Below are 26609 nucleotides of genomic sequence, written 5' to 3'. Positions count from 1 at the left end.
GGACTTCCATATGTGGTCAGTCTTGTTACTCTGGCTGTCTTCCTTCAAGCCAGCTCTCAGGGAAACCAAACCGTGACTTGTGTATCATTCCATGGGTGTTTTTCATGCCACTCTGGCTTTGTCCTGACACCGAACTAGTAAGACTTTCTTTTGCCATCCACGTGCCCGTTATCAAGGAATGCAAAACCATTTTAATGAAAAGTAGTTTTTTTTCCCCAGCTTTACTGAGGTATGCTTCACAAATAAAAGTTGAATATATGTATGGTGTACAACATGATGTTTTGATATACGTTTACACTGTAAAATGAGTACCACAATCAGCAAATCCATCACCTCACAGTTACTTTTTTTAAAATGGTGAAAACACCTGAGCTCTACACTCGTAGCAGATGTCCCGTCTACATTATCATTGATTGTAGTCACCATGCTGTACGTTCGGGCTCCAACACTTACTTGCCTATGACTGAGAGTTTATACCCTTCGATCAGTGTCTCACCTTTTCTCCTACCTCCTAGCCTCTGGTCACCACCACTCGAAAGAAAGAAGGAAAGGAAATGGAGAAAAAAGGAAAGAAGGGAAGAATAAAAGGAAAGGAGGGGAAGAGCAGAAGGGAGGAAGGGAGAGGAAAAGACAAGAAAGGAAAGGGAAAAAAGCAAGCATAGTGGATTGCTAGGTTTTTCTCTCCTGCTCACTTTTTTGGTGCATCCACTTATCCCTGTGCACTCCTCTGTTAGCACACATTACTGAAATAAATTATTTAGGTAGTAAGTTAAATTTTCAGAGAAGACAGTACACAATTCCAGCAACTGGTGAACGTATTCTCCTTGGTGTTTTTTATTTGTATGGATGTGTACTGTTCTCTCTCTCTTTTTTAAAGATTTTATTTATTTATTTGAGAGAGAGAGAGCACAGAGGGAGGGGGAGAGGTAGAAGCAGACTCCCCACTGAGTGGAGAACCCAACGCAGGGTTCAATCCCAGGCCGAGATCATGACCTGAGTTGAAGGCAGACCCTTAACCGACTGAGCCATCCAGGCACCGCCTTGTACTCTTTTATAGCAAAATGTAAACCTATGTGAGAAAAATTCTGATTCGAAGCAGATTTTAAACCAGGTGGCCCTTTTCCTGCTCCTAATTGCTATTCCTCAAACCCCTTATGCTGGCCCCCCCACCCAAGCACTTCATAAATGTGCTTTTCAGTCCTGTGTTTTCTCATATAAACTTCCATGTTCTGCCTGTGGGTTTGGTGTATGGTAATGAAAACTGACTTCTAAAATAAACATTTTTGCTGCCCTAGAGTTTAGGAGAGACTTTGAAGCAACTGGAGGGGTGATATGGGTCCTGGGATGGGAACAGTAGGCTTCTGATAACAGGCCAAACAGGGCAAGGGGTTCGTTAAATATTTTATTAATACTCCATAGTTCTCAAAAATCACATTTTAAAAACCCCATTGGTACAGGGTCCCCAACGACATTAGACTGGCTTTGATAATAATACAAATTCTAAAACTCTGTCACCAAGTCACTAAGATGTATCCAAATAAGTAAAAATCCCCACATAAAGACCCCGCCGCCAATGTATCTGCTCCGCCCCAGCAGGGTGTCCAGGGGAGACCCCCCGCCCTGTATTTCCTCCGCCCCAGCAGGGTGTCGGGGAGAACTTCAGCAACCACAGCAGACATGTCAGCGCCCCGTCCATGCTCCCTTGGCATCTGGGCTATGCTGCCAGTTTCTTGCTGCAAGTACTTGTGACTTTCTGTCTGTGAGATCTCTCTGGCCTCGCAAAGCTCTCAGCCATGTGCTGGGCAGACTGGAAGTGTCAGAAAGTTAAAGACCCTGGAAACAGCCCTCCACCAATTACAGATGGGCTTTGGTAGCAAAGGACCCCAAGCCCCAGGGCTTTCAGGTGGGACAGATCAGAGGTATGCTCTCCCCAGCAGGACTGAGCCTCCTTACTGGCCACAGTTTCTTGTCTCATTAGACACTCTCTTCTGACTTCCTTCACCTTCCTGCCTTGCATCGGCATTCACCTGTCATTGCTTCCTGGGATCACTTTGCTCAGATAAACATCCTGCACTCCAGCCTTTATCTCAGATGTGTTTCTGGGGGAACCCTACTGAAGACATCTACCATAATATTCCAAAAATTAGATTACTGAAGCCGTCCTAATTATTTTATTAAAATTATCTTCCTGTTATGGGGCACCTGGGTGGCTTGTCAGGTATGGGACATCCAACTCTTGATCCCAGCTCAGGTCCTGATCTCAAGGTTGTGAGTTCAGGCCTCATATTTGGCTCTGTGCTGGGCATGAAGCCTACTTAAATTTTTTTTTTTCTTTCTGTATTTTTCTTTCCTTTGTCATGCCTTTCCTATTTCTCCGTTCCCCTCACCCCTGAATTCTAAGGTTATATAGTCCCATCCTACAAAGCAAAGTTCCTTGCAATAATGTATAAGGAACACCACGAGCTAAGGAATAATGTATAAAAGAGAGTAGGTAGATAGAATACAGCACTGTAGAATATGATACCGGAATCATAATTCTTGTGGATCGTGCCTTTAAAAACCCATTAAATTTCAAGATAGAAGATGCTTATGAATATAGAATAAAGATATTCTACAAGCATTTCATAAATCAGTTTTTAAAGAGACATACATCGTCAGACAGTGAAACAAACAGACAAACCAAACCACTTATCTAGATCAACACAAGGTATTTCTCAGAAAGCAGAAGAGCCCCCAAACTTACGTCCTGTGTTTTGAATTTAAAATGACAGACAAAGGCATACATCTGGAAAAGCTTCCTTAAAATTCTTTGCTTGGTAGCGTGGGCAGCCTCCCTGGTCTGTCAGAGGAAGGGAAGTAGTTGTTACTGACCAGGCATGTGTTGAATTGTTTGGGGCTGTACCACATGTCAAGGTTTGACAGAACCGACATAAAAAATATACCTCACATCGTGTTGGAATTGAAAGGAACAGCTCTTGTTCATTAGAAAGGGGAAATTTAAAAAAAAAACAAAAAAAAAAACATCTGCTCCAGTCAGATCTCCATCCCACAGAGTGAGAAGGGTTTCCAATCAAACCCAGCTTACTGACTGGGTATTCCCAAGAGGGCTCTGACACCACAATGAACTTTGTTACACATGCCTTTGCAGAAGTTGGCCATTCTTTTCTTTCTGATAGGTTTTATATCCCTTTTACAATATAATCATGGATACTCTCAGTTATAGATAAGGTTTCTGTGGGCAAATATATTTATAAAATACGTAACAGTCCAGTTATCCTTTGATGTGTAACATATCACCCCAAACTTGCTCTTGTAAAACAGCACAACCATTTGCTATTATCCTGTATTCTGGTTCTGGGCATCAAGTAGTCAGCGAAGGAAGGACAACTGAGGTCTGGACACCTGAGGCTCCTGCGCTTGTGTCTCTGTCTCTATCTCCGCTCTCCATGTGGTCTCTCCAGCATGGTGGATTCAAGATGGCTGGGTTTCTCACCTGGTGCCTCAGTGCTCCACAGAGGTATGTCTCAAGAGAGAGAGAACCAAGGTAGCAGCTGTGTTGCCCTTTGAGACCCAGGCTTCTGTAAGTTAGCAGGGAATCACGAAGGTAGCTTATGTTTTGAGAAGAGGCATAGATTCTACTTCTTGCTGGAGGGATTGTGAAGGAATTTGCAGGCTTTTTCAAGCCACCATATTTAATAATGATTCCCTTTCATCATTACAGGGCCTTATCAGTATTTGTAAGCCCAGCTGCGTCTGGCCTATAGTATCATGCTCATTCATGGCTGCAAAAAAAAAAAAGAATTGGTTAAGTTAATATGTCAAAATTATAATAAAGCAACACATTTGCTGATTTTCATATGTTGTCCAGCTGTTCTTTTAAACATATTTATCAAGAGGGATGGATTAAGTGAGAGAACTGGAGATTCAGAAGGAAGATGTTGACTTCTAAATCAAGAAGAAGTATGTACTACTGCTTTTGTTGTCGAATTCAACTGACACCTCCAGTGATTTCTATAAGCATAACACTGTGCAAGTCTGCTGTGATTAATACAGCTAGGTATAGGAAACTTTAAAATTATGCACAAAACCTAGTCGTAGGTCTTTCAGGAGCTCACGGTCCCAAAAGAGCTTGCGTGCTTGTGTGTGTGTGTGTGTGTGTGTGCGCGCACGTGCATGTTCACAGGCAAAACTCATTGTCAAGGATTATTTACCCACCATTACAGAGGTCGCCTTCAAATTATGAGTTATGTGTCATAAATATCATGCAAAGGTTTGTTGAATGAACGATGAGACTTCACATAGTGTCACTGGGCAAAACCTGACATCGGCAGGTCTTCTATCTAGGGACTGGAGACTTCCCCTGAACTATTTTGAGGTAGATGTGTTGAAGGAGATTAAGAACGTTCATTTCCTCTCACTTTGTTGCATTAAAGTGTAATTGATGCTAAGAGGCAATTTCTCATTGGCCTTCAGTGTTATTTTTGCTCTCATGAATGCATACACGTCAGCATCCCAACCTATTTACAGAATTACTTCCTCACACAGGCTGTGCGTGCTTGTTTGGATCTTTCCTGTAATTACTAAGCCATTTTACTGTCTTGAGTTTGCACATGGACATAGGATGAGCTAGGTGTAGCAAATGCTGTCAGTACTCCATCCATATCCTTCACAGCTATCACTGTGGTCCAGCCCAGGCATTATCGCCAGATAATGTGTCGGAATGCTTCTCCTTTTATTTTTTCTCAAAACTCTAAAGTCTGTCCTGCTAGAGTGTGTGACAGCCCACATGCCACAGAATGTTTATAGCCAGAAGACAGTCCTCAAACAATGACTTTTGGGAATCAGTGTATAAATGCCTCGGCTCCCTCCTGCCTTGGACGTGAACGCATGATCTCCCTGAGGGTGTACCGAGCCGCATTTCGGGATGTCACGCTCTCATGGGCTTTCTTTCCCATTCTCCCTCACTTTTCCACTGCTGAGCCAGGATCTTCTGAGGTTACCTTCCAAAAAGGATTCCTGGGCTCACATCCTTGTCACAACTGCTACTTCTTGGGAAACCCAAACTAAGGACCTGTGACAGCAGTGCTGATATATACCAGGTGCTCACGTGGACTTTCCACTTGGGGAGAATTTCTAAATAATTTTCAAAGGTTGAAAATGGTCAGTGAAGGTTTTTGATAATATTAGATGCCGGTACAGTAAAGATACAGACAGATTTTTAGGTACTTTCCTTGTGAAATGTTGTAAACAGATGTTTCTTCTTGTAACAATTACAATACAAACAATTAGAAGACACCAGCTATTCACAGGAGCGGAGTCCTGGGAATTAATAGGTGACACTGAAAAGAAGGGACATTTCAGATAGTCCCTGTAATGAAGAAATGACTCAAAATTACAACATAAATTTTCTTGGTTAGATAAATGGCGTATTCCGAAAAGCAGTGTTTTCCATTTCAAGTGCCAGGTTTTCAAAGGAAGGACTAATATTCTGAACTAAATTGTTGCGTTTTAAACTAATATTCTGGAATCATCTCTGGTAAGCCCTTGAGATAATCTTGTTGTGTTGTGACCACCCCAGTGTTTTATGAAGTTATGTTTCCATTGTAAAGTTTCAAATATTTTAACAAGCAACACTTGCTTTATAAGATTCACACCATTCTTGAAATGGTCCACCATTTGTTCAAATAAGTTTTAATTAGGCACCTATGGGGTCAGGAACTGACTTGAAAAAGCATTTTTTGTGTGCCAGGCACAGGTATGAGAAATTTGTCATGTATTAATACACTTATCATATATTAATTCATTTAATTCTCAGAAATTCATTTAAGAGAAAATTTCGTATATTGTACGGATAAGGCTCAGGAAGGTAGAGTAACATGCCTAAGGTTATGCATATGATTTGGGCTGGGGTTTGAACCCAGCCTGTCTCTCGAGTCTACGTTCTTGAACATATGTGAGGCTCCACCTAAGGATATTCTCAAGGAATTCTAGTCAAGTGGAAAGCAGAAAGGACAAACAAATGCTTATAGGATTAAGCAGTATAGTAGAATGTTCAGGAAGTGCTAGAAAGCAGAAAGTATGAAAGGCTTGACTTTGCCTGGGGGATTTGAAAGCTCCACAGAGGACAGCACCCTTGACCTGAATTGGAAAGGACAGAGCACATTGGACAAGCTGTTGTTTGCAGGGAGAAAATATTTTAGAATATTTCTAAAATCTGTATGAAGCTACTTCTACCCACTTATGTAATCTAATTAAGAGTTATTAAAAGTTTATTCTTTTAAAAGAGATTTACCCTTTAGGGTTGTCTTAGTAAATATTTTGCTCTCTGTTAAGTGTTCCTACTTGGAAGTGTAAATACCTGCTGATGTGTTTACATGTGTCTCTCCAACATCAGAAACATTCCTACCCTATTTTCTTCCAGCTTTTGATACTAAGTATTAATTCTCTGGGAAATTATGGAGTGATATATTGACCTCTACAGAATAGATTTTTAGTACAAATAGATTTTTTGATACGATCTGGAGCTGCAATATTTGCATTCCAGTCCAGCTCCTATGGCACAGCAGAACAATCCTGAAGGTCAGAGTAGGCAATTTGCAATTGTTTTAAGGCTTTCAAGGAATGATAGGTTTTGATTTTCCTTGGCGTATGATTTAACCAGTCTTCAAAAAGACATTTCTTTCTCTTGAGTCAGAAAACTGTTCTTAGTGCAGATTATTTACTTCTTCAGAGTTTGGCTAGTGACTTAGTTTAACTATTAACCCATGAAATTTTGAAGCTACAAGGTACCTGTTACAAATCATATCTTCTGTCAAAGCATTTGCTAATGTCCTTTTTAAGAACAAAGCTTTTAAAATATCAGAGCCAGGTTGTATCTTATTTTTTATTTTGCTTCTGTGAACTTCCTGAAGTTTCTCAAAGGTATACCTGGTTATCAAGAGTGAAACACAACTCCGAAACAATACATTTTATTTGCCACAATGATATTTTCACAGTACCCAAACAAAAGATCTAAACAGATGTAAGGTTTATTTCTTTGCATGTTAACATCTGAACCAGTGGGCAGTTTACCCTACTCTATGTGGTTATCCAGGTATCTTGGTTTCTTTTATCTTGTTCTACCATATGTATGCCAGAGTATTCATATGGCTGAATATGGGTCACAGCACCATGTCCTCATTCCAGCTGTGGGAAGGTAGAAGAATGTGGATGGTGAGCAGTTTCCTTTTACAGACATGATGTAGAATGCTCATACATTATTGATGCTCATGTCCAATTGGCCAGAACTTAGTCACATGACTATGCTTAGTTGAAAGGAAAAATGAGGATATAGTCTCTGGCTCAGTGGCCAAGAGTCTAACCAACACTTAAAGGTTGCTCTTACCAAAAGGGAAGAAATGTAACATTGATATTAGACAACAGTTAGCAGTCCCTGCCATAGAGGGCTTGCTTATCATAGTTTAGTTTGGCGGATATAAGTCTCTAACTAATTTTACTTTATGTACTATTTTAGGTTCCAGCTTTTTTTTTTTTTAAAGATTTTATTTATTTACTTGATAGAGAGAGAGAGCACAAGCAAGGCGAACGGCAAGCAGAGGGAGAAGAAGAATCAGGGTCCCTGCTGAGTAGGGAGCCTGATGCAGGTCTTGATCCCAGGACCCTGGGATCATGACCTGAGCTGAAAGTAGATGCTTAACTGACTGAGCCACCCAAGTGCCTAGGGTTCCAGCTTTTTAATGAACTTGTGGTTTACTTAGACCCCAGATATTTTTCTGAGGCTTTTCTGGCTGGTAAATTATTTCACACATAGTTGAAAATTTATATTGTCTTTAATTGTCTCCATATAAAACTGATTATCTTTTCATTCATTTCACTAACTGCAAATATATATTATGTATATATATATCTATGTAGTTAATATATACAAATATAGTGTTATATATACATATACACATATGTAGTAATACACCTACATGTACACACACACATACCCCAAAATGACTAGGGGTTATTTTTCTTATATTGTTCACCCAGTATTTTTTCTCTCATTTCTCTTGTGGAACTCCTTGGTCATAGCTTAAATGTGAATTCTGCTGCTTCTGCAGAGTGCTCAAAATGGAAAGAGGAGGTAGATGCAGGAATGTGGGCATCTGCAGCCAGCTTCTCTTGTCACTGTGTTGGCTCTTCTTAGCTTCACTTTTAAGCATATGACTAGTGTCTTTTGGGAGCATTGCCTGATGGTGGTCCTAACCATTCCACTTTAATTTTAATTTTTCTTGCTCCGCATTATTTCAGCTAGTATGTTTTGTTATTTCTTCATCTTGAAAGATGTTTAAATGTATCTTTTAGGTATTATTGCATAGGAAAGACATAATTTTATAAATTAAATAAGTATATATGTATGTAAAACAATAGCTTACTGCTACTCTATTACTTTGCAACTTTGGGCATATTCAAGTTGATGCTGTTTTGAGTTTTGATATGCTCTGAGACAGAGGCACCCAAATACAATGTCTCCAAGAGTTCTTGCTGCTCTAGGGTTTCTAGACTACTCCCTAGGGGAGGGGTTGGGGACATGGCTCAGAAAGGAAAATGAACCATAAGTGTAACACTGTGTTCTGGCCAGGTAATCATGGACACCTAGCCAATTGACTACCCAGATATGCCTAAGACACAGCGCTGGGTGCAAAATCAAGGAAAAACGGCCAACTTTGAACAACCCCGTTTGTTTTCAAAATCCAGTGTCAAGTCAGAATGCAAGATCCAAGCGATGATCTGACTCATTGCTATTACTCAATCAGTTAGCTTTGGGAGGTCTTAAGCTACAACATTTAATTCTGTATTCCTGTATTTATATCCAATATTCTATAAAAGGAAAAGTTCGATGAAGCTATTTTGCATAGGTCCCCATTCACCCTCGCCTCTTTCAGACAAGACTTCTAAAACGTTGACTTGCTTTCCTACCAAATTTGTTTGGAAATGATCTAAAGCCTTTCAACCCGAGCCGCCAGGTCATTGAGTACAGTCAGTATTTTGTCCTGCCGGCCTGAAATAGAGACTTGTTTTTATCTGCCACATTTGCAACTATCCTCTACTTTTCACCCCTGCATGCAGGCAACTGGAACATTTCCTCCTTTCAGCTGCCAGAAATGTCAGTGATCCAGGGTCCTCTCTGAAGCTACCATGTTGTGTCCCATGTGCAATAATAGTACCACCAATGACAATGACATCTTCCTCTGCTAGATTTACAGTAAGACTGTTCAGCATTGTTCCCTTATTAAAATCATCATTTGGTTTGGGCTGTGGTTCCCTTATAGAGTCCACGTGTGCCATACTCAGAGCTGTGCCCCAGCATGTTCTTAAATTAGAATTCCATCTCTTTAACCCTGCACTGGCCCACCACAGGGCGACTTCATGAGGACCCTGCCTTATGAATTTCCTGAAATCTATGCAGCAGAAATGCACATTAAAATAAGTACTATTTAAATGCTTGTAAAGGAGCTGTGTTTCAGGTTTCCTTCTTGTCATTAAATGCTGACATATTTTGCCCTTGAAAATAGGAAAATAGGCAGGTGACAAGCAGGTCTCCAGGAATAATTCTTTCCTGAGGCAAAAATCACTTAGTCAAAGATCTCCCTCCCTTTTTCCTGGTAAAAAGTGTAGGATACAACTATGGGACCTTAAAATGAATGGACACAATGGTATCTAATCGATAATAATAGCTATTACTTATTAATTGCTTATCATGTGCTGGGCCTGTTAACACTTTAAACTGTATTAACTCAATTATTGTAGCAATTCTAGGGGGCAGATAGTTCCCTCATTTTCATTTATAGATGGGAAGCTGGATCACAGAGAGGTTGAGTACTTGTATCAAATCTCACAGGTATAGCTATAAAGCTGAGATTTAGCTGATTCTAGAACCTATGTGCTTAACTGTTGTAAGAAGGCTGTTGTTTTTCCAAGTGTTGCATGTAGATGTTCCAGAAGCTGCATTTTGTAGCCATTGAAGAATCATGCTATATTACTACTGAGTATTGCTTAGAAGGCTCTCAAATGATACTTTAGCTTACTGGATCGTCTGCTGCTTTCTGCCGGTTCAGCTGAAGGTTCAGCTGTTGGTTCAGTGCTCATATCTTATATCCAGTGGCCAGCTCTCAGTTCTGTAATTCTGAGGAACATATGTCACTCTATGGAGCTTGCTTGTTTCTGCAGAAAAGACGAGTTCAGGGTTTCTATTTTCTTGATAGCATTCAGGGTTTCCTGCAAAGTCAGCAGAGTGTTCTGCAAGTCTATTTTGAGGACAAAGTCATTGGCACGTTACGGATTCTGAAAGACCGTTTCTGGGCATTTGGATGGCATTTGTTACTGGCTGAGTTGAAGGAATATAATCTGGGTCTATGATAACAGCATCTGGGTCCTTTGCTGTATCATATAGGATGGGTGTAAAATAGAATGAACTAAGAAGGAGAGAAATAGGAAGTATGATGTCATATTCTCTTAAGGCATAAAGTATGTTTTCAGTATGTTGCATTTTTAATATTTTTAGACATTTCTTGAATATATGAGGATGAACCTTATGAATTAGGCATTTTTGTAGGTCAGGAACAGTCAGCTAGCAGAAGTTTCATCTACATACATGCACAGATATACAGACTCATATGTACATATGTATCTGAAGATATTTATGCTGCCAACTCCATCAGTAAAACAAATAAACAAAGCTCAAAATTACCCAGTGGAATTTTACTTGACTTCCAGGCGATATTAAAATCTTGCAAAACTGAAATTAAAAGGCTGTTCTAAGAACCCATTCTTAGGTTTTTATAATAAAAGAATGTTTCCGAGACAGACTTGTTTTTGGCATATTGTGCCCACCATCACATTCTCAAAGCAAAATTTACACCCTGAAAGAATAAGATTCAATCCATGTGAATTTTTTTCTGTATTAAAATCAGTAGAAACGTGTTACCCAAAGCTGACATTTTGAGTTGTTTTTACACTAGTCTGCTGAAGGCAAAACCTCTTCTCTTGGAAGGCTGATGCTCTTCGGAGGGGCTTGTCATTGGGGGGATGTCTGTTCTGCACTAATATGAGTGGGTTTTCATGCCCCATCTTTTTGACAGAAATTACTGAGTTGTGGTGTCCGTGTGCACCAAACCATTACTTCTTCAGTTATTATGCACTCAACTGAAAGAGGGGCTTTGGATTATTTTGATCATAAACAAAGAGCTTGTTGTTAAAGTGACCAGTTTTTGTTCCTCCTTTCTTTCTCTCTTTCTTATTAAAGAAATAAGGCAAAGTGCTCACAGAAGGTGGGACTCACCTTCAGGTTGGGGGAAATCGCTCTTAAATTTGAAGAGGTGTTTATGTATGGGAAAAACTGGCAGCTTCCAGAAATATACTCTGTAAACTTTTGTGTTTTGCCTCATGGGGCAATATCAGTGCACTCTGTAGAATTAGGGAATATAAAATAACACACATATGGAGGCAACACAGGTAAGACAAGAATGAAGAAGACATGGTGCGGGGATTCACGTCTCCTCTTTAACCACCAACTTTGCAATGCATTTGTCTCCTCATCTATAAAATAAGATGATTTGATACCATGAAATGGACGGTGAGGTTGGGTGCTGTGTTTCTATTCTTGGCCCTAGAGTTTCTGACAGCTACCCTGGTAGAAGAACACACAAAACATTTGACCTTGCTTCCATCTTTCATAATGCTCTGTGCTGCCCTTGGTGTTTAAATGAATAAGATTCTCCTGACTTGCTGTCAGCAGGGCTTGCACTCTGGGCTGCTTTCCAGCATTGGGTATGGATTTATGTGGAATCATCGACACTTGCTTTCCCAGATGCCTCTTCTTCCAGTTTCTACTGTAGAACTGAGCAAATCTGCCAAAGTCAATGAGAATCGATTTGGTCTTTGTAAACAGCTTAACGTGGAGAAACCTAAATCAACCCCCAAGTAGATAGAACTTAAGTGCCATGTGTATTAGCAAAAAAATTCTGTAAACTTGTAGATCATGTGTTAGTTGTTTCTTGTGGTGTATCAATAACTAAAATTTATTGGACATTGTTTTAAGTACTTTCCATGTATCATTTCGTTTAAACTTTATACCACTCTATAGTACGGTAACTATGATTGTCCCGAGATGTGAAAATGCAGGCTCTGAGGGCTTGTTTAAGGTCACATACAACTACTTGGTGGTAAAGCCCAAGACTTGACCTAATCAGATTCCAGAGACGGTGCTTATAACATTGTCCCTTTCTTTGGCTAATGGCGCTCTCTACTCTGATGAATATGTGTCACCTGCCTTCTTAAGTAAGAACTCTCAAGAGTGAGAGACTGGAGTTCCAGCCCTAAGATATCAATCCCAAGTTAAAGGAAGTATCCGTGTCCAACTTTACCATGTACAACATGGGCAGATCTCTCTCTCTTTCTCTCTCTCTCTCTCTCACACACACACACACACACACCTGGAATTATATTTACCTATGTTGCAAGGTTCTTATCAGGTTGAAATATTTATGTACCTGCTTTGAAACGTACAGAACAAATGGCTAGAAAAAACACTAAAATTACATACACTTCTTTCATAGTATAGGGTTATTGCTGGAAAAAGTCTTCCCAGTGAAGGACTACCAATGAAATGTGAAAAGTGATGTGTGACGCTTGCAGGCTGATGTGGTCCAGAGAGGAAATGTTCTCCTCACCACTTTTTCCCACCCCTTGGCTGAATGGAGGAAATTCCAGCCATGGGTTGAAGATGGTGGAGCCAAAGATGTAAGTAGCCTGGGTTCCTGAATGATCACTTGGAGGCACACCTACATTGAATTGTAACATGAGTAAGGAATAATCTTGCAATGAATTAAGGCACTGAGATTTTATCTGTTACAGCAGCTGGAGTCACTTAGCCTAACTACTACTAAAAACAAAGTACAAACTGTTGTGGCATCAGTCTAGGTCCAGAGTAAAGAACTGGAGATCCTATTAATGTCCAGCCTTTAAATTGCTGAGCAAGTCATTGAGTTTAGCCATGCCTTCTGTTAAGCTTCAATAAGGAAAATATTTCTTTCATGACCTCAGAGCAATGTTTCTCAAATGAAAGTAATTTTACCTTACTTCCTGCTGGGGGGCCTTTGGCAATGTCTGGAGACATCTTTTGGTTGTCACAATTTGAGGGATGGAGCTATTGGCCGCTAGTGGGTAGAGGCCAGGGATACTGTTCAACATCCTACAGTGTAGATGACAGCTCCTTACAACAAAAGAAAAATCATCTGGGCCAAAATGTCAGTAATGCTGAGGTTGAGAAACCCTGCTTTAGAAGCATATCCAGAACCACAGATATGAACACTTGTAGTGTTCTTGTGACATTCCCTACATAAGAACTTGTAGAGATACCATCCAGCCCCTAGTCTATTGGGTTTCTGTTTACAAGGTACATCATTCAGTCTCAACAACAAGACTTTCAGTCCTAAGTAGCATGTTGGGGTGGAATAAACACTGGGTGGAGTAGAAAACTTTGGCTTTAAAGCTAGATCTTTCTTGTTAATAGAAGTTATGAGCTTGGGCAAATTAACAAATCTCCTTAAGCTTCACTTCTTTCATCTATAAAAGAGAATAATATCACAAGTTTGTGACTACCTACCTACCTCATTTGTTTATAAGCTTTAAATGGGATAATACACATTAAAGCATTTGTTATAATCACCAACATATAACAAGCACTCAATATAAATATTGTTTTCCTTCCCAAGACTTCATAAATGTGACAAAAATAATTTGCTAACAAGATCTGAAATCATACGGTAGAATAAATCAGAAATAATTTACTGAATGGCAGAATGTGCTCACCCATATATTTATATATTGTCAGTTTATTGGTTGAATAAATAACTGGTTTCCCCAAAAAAGCTAAACTAAAGTTAATATTCAACCCCAACTCATGCAGTTCCAGTTTTAATTCTAGTCCCTCCATGACAAAGAACTGGTAAAACTCTGTTTTAGTGACTTTAGTGACTTAGAGAATTGTGATTATCCTGATGAAGTCCAAGTTATTTCTTCTGTGGCCATTCTGGTTCTATGTAGACTTTTTTTTTCTTTTGCTCTTTTTTCACATCCTAAGCTAAGTCCCACACCTACCTCTAGATCATGCTTTTCCGTGCATATCTGCTTGTGTCCTTGTATCAAGGTTGATACGCTTTTGCAGAACATTCTCATGTGCTCTTTGCAATAGCTCAATGTTTAGACAATGAGAGTATTCACCAACTTTCCTATAACCATAGCTATTTCTGTACCAAATGGTATCAGCACAGATTAATGCAGTGCTAAGCCTAAGTGAATGGGGGTGTGGCCATCAATGCTTGCACGAGAAATGTCTTTGTCTTTGGCCTGGAAGATGCTGTATTTGCTCCACTGCTGTGATCTATGTTTTCAAAACAGCCTTGGAAGTTGACAGAAAAGGAGTATTTTTTCTACCAGTGTTTCCAAATACATAGATATATATATATATATATATATCTTTTTTTTTTTTTTTTTTTGGTAGGAGCAGTGGCACAACATAGTAGGACAAGTATAATGTGTTTGCAGGCTCATTGGTGCTGGATGTGGCCAGCGGAGGTCTTGTACTGGCCAGGCCTCACCCAAATGTGCCAAGAGGCAGACTCGTTACACCCATTATAACACACTGACTTGTTGGGGAACTCTGTCCTAGACTGAACATAAAACAAAAATTAACACAAAGTTCTACCTACCCTCTTTTTACCATCAATCCCCTTTATAGTTCCCATTAAAGTTTTGTCTTCTTATTTTCTGTTATTATTCAATTGTCATCTTATCTGTATGAGCTCAATTGAAGGTTCACATACTATTGGCTACACCGAATGTCTTTACATGCACATGCATAGATCTGTCCCCCATCATTCCTTGTTCTCCTCCTGTTGGGAATTACTTGGTGCCCCTGCACTGTCATCCTTCAAACACTATACACATGATGGCTCTTCTTTTGCTTCAGAAGTGAATATTGAGTTCTGTGCGGTTAACACCATTGCAGGGCTCTTCCTAGCATCTCCAATACATTCAGGACATCTCAGAAGAAAAGCTCTATAATAATTTATGTGACCTAAGAACTAATCTTCCATGACTTTGCAAATGACATTTTAAAATTGACAAGTTTTTTGCCAAGAAGAAAACACTCCTGGAGATCAAATGATTGCTTTTACTAATGGCAATCAGAGAGAGCTGGGTTCTGGCACCTGCTTCTCGAAGACCTGTTGATAGCATGGAGGGACCCAGAAGGATGAGGTAAGGATGGTAGAATAGCAGGAGCCAGTGTGAACATTTGGAGCCTTTAGCCTGGAGAAAAGAAGTCCTGGGGAGGCTGGAAGCTGCTGTTAGCTCTCTGAGGAAGAATTAATAAAACTGATCTTGAATTCTCTAGATGATCAAACTAAGACTCAAGGGTACAAAAAAAGGAGTCACCGTAAGAAATTCCAACAGCACATTTTAAGGTAGCTTACTAGAGTCAGCAATTAGATGTTACCTTCCAGAAGTTTTTCTATGTAAACCTAAACCGAAGTCTAGACACATGCGCATATATATGTATTTGGTACCACTGATATATTTAAGCATTTTAAAAATAAGATCATGGCCTATTTATATTTCTTAAACTTGGACTCCGTATAATAAAGGCATGTTAGGAATTGGGATTATCTCATAGTGGACCAGCGGCGTCATGAGTAGTGAGTTTGCCATGAACGCAAGTAATTAAAATAGTGTGGGCCATCATGTCTCCATATTTAATATGCATGCAGGTCCCCTGGGGATCTTGTTAAAATGCACGTTATGATTCATTAGGTCTGGGGTGGGGTGTGGGATTCTGCATTTCTAACAAACTCCCAGGTAATGCTAGTCTTTGGGAAGCAAGGGTCTAACTGAGCATATCCAGGGACACTTAGAACAAATACCTGTCTTGGGTTGGGATAAAATACTTCTAAGTTCCCTTATAACTTGAATGATTTACTTTATCTTTCTTACATATACATTCATGGAAAAGAATGTTGATTATATATAAACAGCTTCATTTGCTGTCTCACCATTACTCATCAGTTTGTTCTTTCCTCTTTCTTTTTGCTATACAGTCTGTAACATTATGATGATAACTGTGATTATAAGGTCTCCCATTTTAACATTCAGAGCAAACATTGTAGCCATTAATTTCCACTGGTTCCTTGTATCTTTATTTTGAAAATTATGTATCTATAATTTAGGATCATTTCTATGTGTCTAAGTTCCCATAGTAATAGAAGCATTGTATTTAATGATGTCCTTAATAATTCTAATAGAAGGAACCAGAATTTTTAAAAAAAGTAACAAATAAAAATGGCTAAAAACAATTGACCACAGTTTACATGATAAACACTGCTTTAAGGATTTTATACACATCATATGATTTAATCTAAAATACAGACCTCTGAAATAGTAATTATTATTATCCCATTTTATAGAAAAAGAAAGTGAGATACAGGGAAATTCAGTAATTTGCCCAAGGTCTCCCAGCTAGTGAGTGGCAGAATTTGAACCCAGGCTCCTGAGTTGGTAATCTCAATTAGGTAATAGTCGCATTGGGAAAATTAATCAGGATGATGTGAAATTAGATAGTAACTTAAACTTACATCAAAGTGTGGGTTCCTGTTTTATTATCATCAGAGTAGCTTCTTTGGTGATAACTTAGTCTTATATATTTCTTAGCCTTTGAGAGCATCCATGCTGCATTTTATAAATTCTAACTTATTTGTGGAATTGTCTAAGACACATGGGATCTACTGGAATAACCAATTTCATACATTTACATAATAAACAGTTTCATACAATTACAAAATAGCATTTGTAAAATGCATATGAGACTTTTTAGGATTCATAATTATAATTTTGTGTAATTTGCTAAAACTAAAGCATACCTGAGTTTCAGTACTGGTTTGACTAATTAAAAAAAAAATTTTTTTTAGCAAAATTACACATAATGCCTGAAGTATTCCACACCATTCTTAAGAGGGAAATTAATTTAGATATGCAATTTATTTTCCAAAGAGGCTTATTTTCTCAGTGAGCAAACTATGCTTAAGACTTAGTATTCACTCCTTAATATTTTTTTTTCTGTCAGCAAGATGAAAAGAGTAATTACATGAATAAGAGTGAGTTCCTGCATCTCAAACCATGCAGTAGTCCATAGTGAGGAGATCCGCCCATTTTGGCACATTGTGGCTATTACTGCTTAGTAACAGAGAAAGGGGAGCAGAGAAGTAAGGGCAGCCAATGACAAGCCCGTGACTAAGACTCTGGTACCCAAGAAGGTAGAGACTCCAGAGTGTCAGTGATGGGGGGGCAGGAGCGGGGGCAGTGGTGGTCCTTCCGGGTCAATTCATGGTTCCCGAAAATTACCAGGGGCCGTTTGCTTCTATTTCCCAGATACTTAATTTTATTAAATTTTATTAGTAGACAATACATTCACAGGATTCAAAAATATGAAATGCAAGATTTTAACAATGACAGTTAATTATTCATGTTACTTGACACATTCATAAGGAAAGTTCATGTACTGTCCTGTTTCTCCATGGGAGTATATCCTGCTCATTTTTATTATTTTGTTAATGTTAATGGCAAGTATGCCTTTTGATCAATACCTCTTTGCAAGGAAAAAGCAATAAAATGCCCAGTACCGGGATGATTGTTGAGTCAAGTGCAGCTGTGGTGCAGGTTCTCTGTTATGTGGATTCCCTTTGCATTTTGTGATGTATAGTGATGGTCAAGAGCCCGATTAGCAGAGATGGGAAGAGGATGATAAACTTGAAAGCCACCGACAATGAGGTTTTCTTTCTTTCTTTTTTTTTTTTTTTAAGATTTTATTTATTTATTTGAGAGAGAGAGAGAGAGAACAAGCAGGACAGAGGGAGAGGGAGAAGCAGACTTCCAGCTGAGCAGGGAGCCCCACACGGGGCTCAACCCCAGGACCCTGGAATCATGACCTGAGCTGAAGGCAGACGCCCAACCGACTGAGCCAGCCAGGTGCCCCAACAATGAGGTTTTCTTTACCCAGCTGTCAGAACAAGGGCGATTTTTAAAATTTTTATATTGTATGCTAAAGGTTCTTCTCTGAGACATAATTTATATGGGGTGAAAAACACAAATCTCAAATATATCCCTCAATGAATTTTTTCAAGTGTATATACCTATGTAGCCATAGAGTAGATCAAGATAGAATATTATCATGGCCCCAGAAAATTCTCTTTTGCCCTCTTCCAGGCCCTACCTCTCCTTGCTAGCCCTGCATACACATGAATACACAGAGACAACTGTTACCCTGTCATCCAGCTTAGCATTACCTATTCTTGTCCTTCATCTAAGTGGTATTATATAGCATATTTTTGTGCATCTGGCATCTTTGACTCAACATAATGGTTTTGATATCTATCCATGTTGCTGCATTTCCTGTTGCTCTTGTTTATTGCTGTGTAGTATTCCTTCAGATGATTTTTATCACAATGTGTCCATTTTCTAGTTGATGGATTGTTTCCAGTTTTAAGCTGTTACGAATAGAGTTATCTTCTTTTTTTTTAATGAATAGCGTTATCACGAACAGTCTTGTCTGGGTCTTCTTGTGGACATACATTTCCATCTCTCCTGGGTAATGACCTAGGAGTGGGCTTGTTGAGTCTACTAGGGTGGATGTCTAACTTTATAAGAACCTCCCTAACAATTTTCCAAAGTGTTTGTGTCACTTTCCATTCTCACCAGCAGTGTATGAATGAACATAGATGCTCCTGATCGCAGTGATAAGCTGCCGCCCGCTCCGTATGTGGGCAGTTCCTCAATCTTAAAATATCACCGAGCTGGAGCAAGTAGGAGACAGTAGCAGGCTGGAGAGGGGAGGCAATGGAATTACAGAACCAGTGCGCTGGAGAGGTAATTCATCCTTCCCCTGCCAGCAGGCCAAGCCTTATTTGCTCCCAGAACCACTCCTCAGCCCCGTGGTGTCTGCCAACCTTCCATTAAGAGTTCCACCATCAGCAGACCAGCTGTGCTACAAAATCAACTCCCAGGCTGGCTTTCAGCCCACCCGCACCTTGACCTCATCTCTGCTTTTTCTTCCTCTACACCCACACTGCATTCATCCAGCTCTATACACTCTGCCCTTCTGTTTTTGGCAATTATTTGGTTGGTCCTGTTATCACAGAAGGCTTGTCATCATTAATGCTCCCACTTAATAGCGGGTGTGTAACTTTGGGCAAATTACCTAACATCTTCGAGCTTCTGTTTCCTCGTCTGTAAAATGGGGTTAAGAATGCTGTTGAGTGTTAAAAAGTTAATGCTGCTGTGAATGCCTAGAAAGGGTTCTGCATGGGTCCTGGCGCACATAGCATATGCCCAGAAAATGCTGACTATTCTATTCCCAGCACAGCCCCTCTTGCTGTATTTCTTACATGTGTTTGTCTCTCTACAGCCCTGGTCTCCTGAATGGATGATTCTGGCAAAAGGCCCTCTTTGGAACTGCCCTAGGCATTCTTATTGAGGTCTCCCCTATTCCAAGGCTCAGCCACAAACTGTCACTCTGAGAAATAGTTAATATGACACAGGAGAGTTAGCGATTAAGTAGTTAATATGACCATTTCCACTGCAGACTTCAAAGTTCCTGCCAGCTTGATCTGGATTTCCTATCCCATATTTCCAAGATGAAGATGAAATTTTAAGGATTATCTGCTCAATGGAGATCTCCATTATGCATTTTCAAGGGTTTTAACAGATCATTCAACTCTAATTTTGACACATAAAGAGTATTTTCCTTTAAAAATTGTGAGCACATGTGGAGTATCTGGACACTATTATTCTTCATTCCTGATGCTCCTAGGATCTTGGGTGCCTTTCTTATTCACAGCAGAGAGGACTTAGTGAGTCCTGGGAACAGGAAGGTCATGGTTTTTTATTTTAAATGTGTCATCTGATAGCTGCACAATTTCTTGCAAGCTCTTCATTCGCTAGTGTTCAGGCAGGACGCCCCCCCGAGCCAGTCTAGCTCTTCATGCTCATTCCCTGCTACCTTGGGCCAGCATTATGCTTGGGTCCCCTCAGCCAGCATGTGGACCTCTCTCCTTGTCCTGTCCTTTTGGGATCCCCCCGCCCCCGCCAGCACATATATCCCATGCTTCTCTTCTCCGCACCTTTACACACAGCCCCCCTGTGGCTGGTGAGGACTTACTTTCACCAACTTGAAAGCACTGCCAGGCACTCTTTCCCTGACTTTGCTGCTCCCCTTCACAGCAGAACTCTTTCAGAGAGTGGTCTGCACACAGGATCTCTCCCCCCTCCCCTCCCATTCTCACCCCCCCACACACACACACTGCTGCAAAGTTCTTATCGCTGTTACCAAAGTCCAATATCTTATCATCTGTTTTTATTTTACTTGGCCCCTTAAGCATCACTTGATGTGGCCGATGGGTCTCCTTCTTCCCTGAAATTTATCCTGAAGTTTCTGGGGCACCATAGTTGCTGCTTTTTTTTTTTTTTTGCTGGAATTCTCTTCTTCCAGATCGTCATGGTGATGCCCCTCCTCCACATGGATTGCACCTGTTTTTGGAGGCCTTCTTGGTTCCATATTGTCCTAACCCAAGTAGCTACTTTTACCTCTTTGCTTCACTTTATACTTAAAAACAACAACAGTGCTATGGTGAGCGCTGTGAATTGTGTAAGACTGTTGAATCACAGACCTGTACCTCTGAAACAAATAATACATTATATGTTAAAAAAAGAAGAAGAAGAAGATAGCAGGAAGGGAAGAATGAAGGGGGGGAAATCGGAGGGGGAGACGAACCATGAGAGACTATGGACTCTGAGAAACAAACTGAGGGTTCTAGAGGGGAGGGTGGTGGGGGGATGGGTTGGCCTGGTGATGGGTATTAAAGAGGGCATGTACTGCATGGAGCACTGGGTGTTATACGCAAACAATGGATCATGGAACACTACATCAAAAACTAATGATGTAATGTATGGTGATTAACATAACATAATAATAATTTTAAAAAAAGAACAACACTTATCCATTCCTGACATTCTCATTTATTTATATACGTGTCACTATTTCATAGGGGAGTTTGTAACTCTCCAATCTCTCGTTTGGCAAAAAATGATAGCTGACATTTATTGATGACCTGCCACTTGCAAGTTAGCTCATTACTCACTTAAAATACAAAGTGGGAATTATGCTCCTCCTTATACATATGTGCAAATTGAGGGACAGAGAAGTTCAGTAACTTGCACTTGGTCTCAGAGCTGTAGGTACCAGAGTGAATTCTCACTCTGGTACCTACAGAATTTGCATTCTGATCCCAGGACCCATGATAAAAATTACTGAGATGAAAAACTTTGGGTTATGCTGCTTCCTCATGCTTTCTGAGAGTACACTGAGAAATTTGGTGCAACAGAACATCTTCAAAGGACACCACTGGAGAGAACTAATATTTTATGTTTCCTCTGGAGCCCTGAGAATTTCAAGGTTTGGCTTTGTGACGACTCAGGAAGTAATAGATCATACACAACAAAGTATCCATCTCAATTTTCATTGAGTGTGGCAAGGGTTTATTAAATGTTAAAGTGCATTGTAAGTCTTGTGTAAGGCTTAGAATAGGATATAAATTTCTAAAACTTGTAGTTTATAAATAGCAAGATATATGTTGGTTTACTCGTTAATGAATCATTAATCTAAGATGAACCAGAATGAGTTACCAATTAAAACAAACTAAGAAAGATGAGCTGGTTTATATTTTCTTTCCTTTGACTCTTAATCATTAAAGCCAAGGCCTTCATGGATTGTTGGCAAGGGAAAGCAGGTTTTAACGAATTTTGCAGCTAGTGAGAGCAGGTGTTTCCCACCTGTTCGGTTTCGACTCCCAGGTTGAACTTTGCCTCCTTTACACAAATCCACAGCACACTCTGTGAGCTTGTTAGCGCTCCTGTAAACTGTTGATTTGTTGCTGCCAAGCCTGCATAGCCCTGAGCCAGAGCCAACCCGCCCAGAAACCATAATGTAGGTCTAACCTGTTTCCAGTAAATCCCATCACTGCCTCTTGAGTAACTCCCTAAGGCATCCTCATCTCCCACCTGCTGCTTCTTCCCGCAAAAAGAGACCAACAATTTGTTGGAAGTTACATTAAAGACTTCATGTACAGCTCCTCCCAGAAATGTTTGCATTTGGGGAAGAGGACAATTAGAGAGGCAGATGTGGAGCCACACAGGGTGAAAAGTTTTTATTATTTAGTTACTATAAACTCTGGGGACCTCAGATCCAACAGGCCAGTAACCCAGTCCGTGTGGGTATCTGAGGGGTAGTTTTATACAACTGGGTTACCAGTAAAGTATTGGAGCTGTTCATTAATCTTCCCAAAATGTTCTTCTAGTCTGCACTTCCTCCCCATCCCCACAGAGACCCCCTCTTTGAGGATCTTATTTGTCCAGCTTTTCAGACTGGAATGTACCCACCATGTACCTGGGCTTTGGATAGCACACAGATTCTGACTCAGCAGGTCTGGGGTGGGGCCTGAGAGTCTGCATTTCTAACCAGCTCTGGGAAGGTGGGGTCGTGTTGATGCTGCTGGTCTACCAGATCACTCGTTGCAGAGCAAGTTCCTAGGTCAGCCCTTCTTAAACCTGAGCATGCATCAAAATGTCCTAGGGCTTGCTAAAAACACAGATTTTCAGGCCCTGCTACAAGACATTCTGATTCAGTAGATCTTGGATGGAGCCCAGGAATTTGCATTTCTTTTTCTTTTTCTTTTTTTTTTTTAAGATTTCATTTATTTGTCAGAGAGAGAGAGAGATCACAAGCAGGGGGGAGTGGCAGGCAGAGCAGGTAGAAGGAGAAGCAGGTTCCCCGCCGAGCAAGGAGCCCGATGTGGGACTCAATCCCAGGACCCTGGGATCATGACCTGAGCCAAAGGCAGACACTTAATGACTGAGCCACCCAGGCGTCCCAGGAATTTGCATTTCTAACGAAGTTCCCCAGAGATGCTGATACTGCTGGTCTGGGACCCACACTTTGAGAACCCTGGGACCACACTTTGTCCTAGATTATTGTAGGAGCCCCTGACTTGTCTTTCTGTGCCCTCTACTTTGTTATTTCCCTACCACCAGAATTACCCTTAAAATTCTTAAGATGATAATTTTGTATATTTTCTTCTTGTTTACAAAACTGTGTAATGACTTGCAATGGGCCATTTAATACACTTCTAGACTCTGATGCAGTCCACATGGTTAGAAATAAGCATCCCTTAGACAATTTTTTCAGGGACCTGTCTCTGTAATGGCTATGAGATATAGTCTACCTAGCGCACTTTTATCTGTATTTACCAGCGCCTTAAGTGTTTCTTTATTTCAGGGATTTATGCAGACTACAAAAGCTTTTGTTGAGAAGGAATAAACATCCACTATAGAATGGCATTACCAACGTTTTAGCGATCCATAACTAAGACATAATATCAACTGGGAACCCATCATGCTATACAGCAGAATCCCACCATCAACCCCCATGGGCAATGTCTTGAGAAACTGGCCAGTGTCAGCAAGAGAAGCTGCCCTATTCTGTTCTGACCTGTACCTGTCCTTGCTCTGCTATAGTTTTGCTAACTGTTTGCTGGGAGACCCATGCCATTTCCTTTCTGGGCTGCTAGATGCAAGGGTTATTTGTTGCTGCTGCTGTTTGATTTGTTGTGGGGATTTGGATCCTAATTCTTTTTCTTTTCATTTGTAAATACTCCAAGTGCTGTCCTTAAAGAGGCTTGACTGGCCTCCAGGACGCATTGCCAAATGCTGGCTTCCAGTTTTGCTAACTGATCCGAGAGATGGACTCTGTGGGTGTATTTGGTCTCACAGTTTGTGCCAAGTGGGCACGATGTCCTTAGTCCACCTTTTTTGCATACAAGTACCGAAGGCAACCTGTTACTCCTCTCCCTTGGATAGGAACAGTCACATTTTTTATGGAGTCTGAGCTAAAATTTGATTTCCTCATTGCAAGGTGCTCTGGCTTTATTGTGTAAACCCACCTCCATTGCTGTTTTGCCATTTCATGCCCAGGTTCTTCTAGGCCCCTTGTGGCCTCGGTCTTCCTTTCCAGCCTCAGCTCCTGGCACTGTGGCGCTTCTAGTCCAGCCACTCCCCAAGAAGTCAGAAACTCGTGTGCCTCTCTACTTCTGCTTACTTAGTTCCCTTCCCAAAATGTCCTCACTGTGGTGTCTCCTCTCCTGGTCCCCATTCCCACCCGGTTACGCCCACACAGGCAGTCTTACCCAGGTCTTGAACTGAATCTTGTCGAGTCCAATGAAAATCAGGTGGTGGGTCCCCAAAAGGCAATGGACTCCTCTAACTCATCTCAGTGTTTTGTTTTTTGTTTTTTTGGGGGTTTTTTTTGTCTGGTTTTCAGAGGAATGTGTGTGAGGGAGGAAGGAGGTATTTGCTGCAGGCAAATGTTTGAACTTTCAGGCAGACTTAGGGGGAGAAGCATATGAGGGTTGGTAAATGAGGGCACAGTCGATGCAGAGTTGGTATGCTGAAAGGAATGTTTGCCCCTAATGATCTCTGCTTGCTTTTTGTAAGTAAGACCTGAAGCCATTAAAAGTAGAAAACTAACCAAACTGACATTTATTTTATTTTTTTGTTAGTATACTTGGTACATAGTATACTCACTCTCCATATTTTTAGAGTTTTTGAAAAATCGATTCAAAACTGTCAGAGTCAGCTCTGCCTTCACTGTTCACTACCCTTCAGTAGAAAAATGGAAGAGCTGGGCTGTTTGTTTTGGGCTTTTATGCATTGACACAGACACATTGGAAGGATTTGAAATGGATTACGGTTTGAAACTTGAGTTCCTTTTACTCTTTCTTATCTGTTAGGTGTTCACCCACAGGTATCCTTGATAGATATTATCTGTCATTTGTGTCAGGGGACAAGGCACCATTTAAAACTGTGATGTTCTCAGCGATCACTGCTGAATGTCCATACACCTAAAAGGGAGCTAAAAATTCATCAGGCCTGATGTGTAAAAATAATTTATTCTTGGGCGCCTGGGTGGCTCAGTTGGTTAAGCGACTGCCTTCGGCTCAGGTCATGATCCTGGAGTCCCGGGATCGAGTCCCATATTGGGCTCCTTGCTTAGCAGGGGGTCTGCTTCTCCCTCTGATCCTCCCCCCTCTCATGTGCTCTCTCTCTCTCATTCTCTCTCTCAAATAAATAAATAAAATCTTAAAAAAAATTTATTCTTAATTATGAGTGTATTCATGAACGGCAGCTTCCCTTCTCAGGACAATGAAATCCAGAGTCTTGAGGAGCAATGATGTCAGTCACCTGACCAGACCACCTTTGGGGTCAGGGTACCCCACCCTTACTGTGACAGGTGCTGGCACAGGTCCTAGGTATTGGAGGATGTTCAGCAGCACCCCTGCCCTCCACCCGCTAGATGCTGGTAACACCCCATCAGAGTGATGACCAAAATGTCCCCCGACTCTGCCAAATGCCCAAGGCTGGAGGGAAAAGCTCTGGCAGCAAAATGGCTCCCTACAGAGAACGATTGGTCTATTGAGAAAGTGGGATGGACGAAAGCCAGGACTCTCATTGAAACTTGTCCAAGCACAAAGGAGAGTAGAAGTATTCTGCAGAATAGAGACTGCATTCTTTTCATGATATCACCATCCCCCACCCCCAATTTCAGCCAAACTTTTATAGTGAAGAGCTCCTCAAGCATCTAAAATGGCAAAAGAGAGAAGATGCCATGGTTTCGTGTTGGAAGAGTTCAGTGAGGTTAAGAATGGTCCTGTTATAAAGTAGGGAGGCCGAGGACATGCGTGTTTTACGTCAGATTGTGGCAAGATACAAAATTTTAAAGCAGGTTTAATGGCGTACAAGACGTCTGTTATCTGTTCAAAAGAAAATTATTTATTTATTTTTAAAGATTTTATTTATTTATTTGACAGAGGAGAGAGAGAGAGCACAAGCTGGGGGAGCGGCAGGCAGAGGGAGAGGGAGAAGCAAGCTCCCAACGGAGCAGGGAGTCTGATGCGGGGCTCTATCCCAGGACACTGGGATCATGACCTAGGCCAAAGGCAGACGCTTAACTGTCTGAGCCACCCAGGTGCCCCAGAAAATAGTTTATTTAATATAATTTCCTGGCATTATAAAGATGGAAATAGGAACACTATTCACAACGTTACCCCCAAACATAGCCCTGACTAGACTAATTTTAACTTTTTCCTGCTGACGAATTTCACCCTTCCAGTGTTCTTCATCAATTTTGCCTGCCTGTGCAACTCACTCCTTCATATTTGTCCATGACAGAAGGCCTAAGATAAAGATAATTAAGCCAATCTGATTTTCAAGGCTTGAATAATTAATAACTATGATTTTGGCATTTTAAGAATGTTATGCTGACCCTGTTCTTTGCTCAGTGATGAAAATTAAATGCAAGAGATGTGCATCAGAGCAAGACCCTTAGCCGGATAAAGAGTTCATTCATAATGTTTCCTAATGTTCCCTTCTTTTTAGTTTGTACAGCCCACACTGAGCCTTTTCCC

At 40.7% G+C, this 26609-nt stretch overlaps 1 protein-coding gene across 8 annotated transcripts in view; it reads left to right on the top strand.

The window, feature by feature from the left end:
- The window catches only part of PLCB1 (phospholipase C beta 1), a 683394-nt gene that overhangs the window by 178289 nt on the left and 478496 nt on the right, over window positions 1–26609 (top strand). Inside the window, exon 1 of one of the 8 annotated variants that reach the window (XM_064572838.1) lies at window positions 12764–12786. The exons of the other annotated variants lie outside the window; for them this stretch is intronic. The gene's annotated coding sequence lies outside the window, so the exon portion shown is untranslated. Of the gene's footprint in view, window positions 1–12763; window positions 12787–26609 lie in introns of those variants that run through there. 8 annotated transcript variants of the gene reach the window in all.

This window comes from Mirounga angustirostris, unplaced genomic scaffold (assembly GCF_029215605.1).
Source record: "Mirounga angustirostris isolate CCGP_5_RB_7025 unplaced genomic scaffold, mMirAng1.0.hap1 SCAF_10, whole genome shotgun sequence".
NCBI lineage: Eukaryota > Metazoa > Chordata > Mammalia > Carnivora > Phocidae > Mirounga > Mirounga angustirostris.
This window is presented reverse-complemented; position numbering and strand designations above follow the sequence as displayed.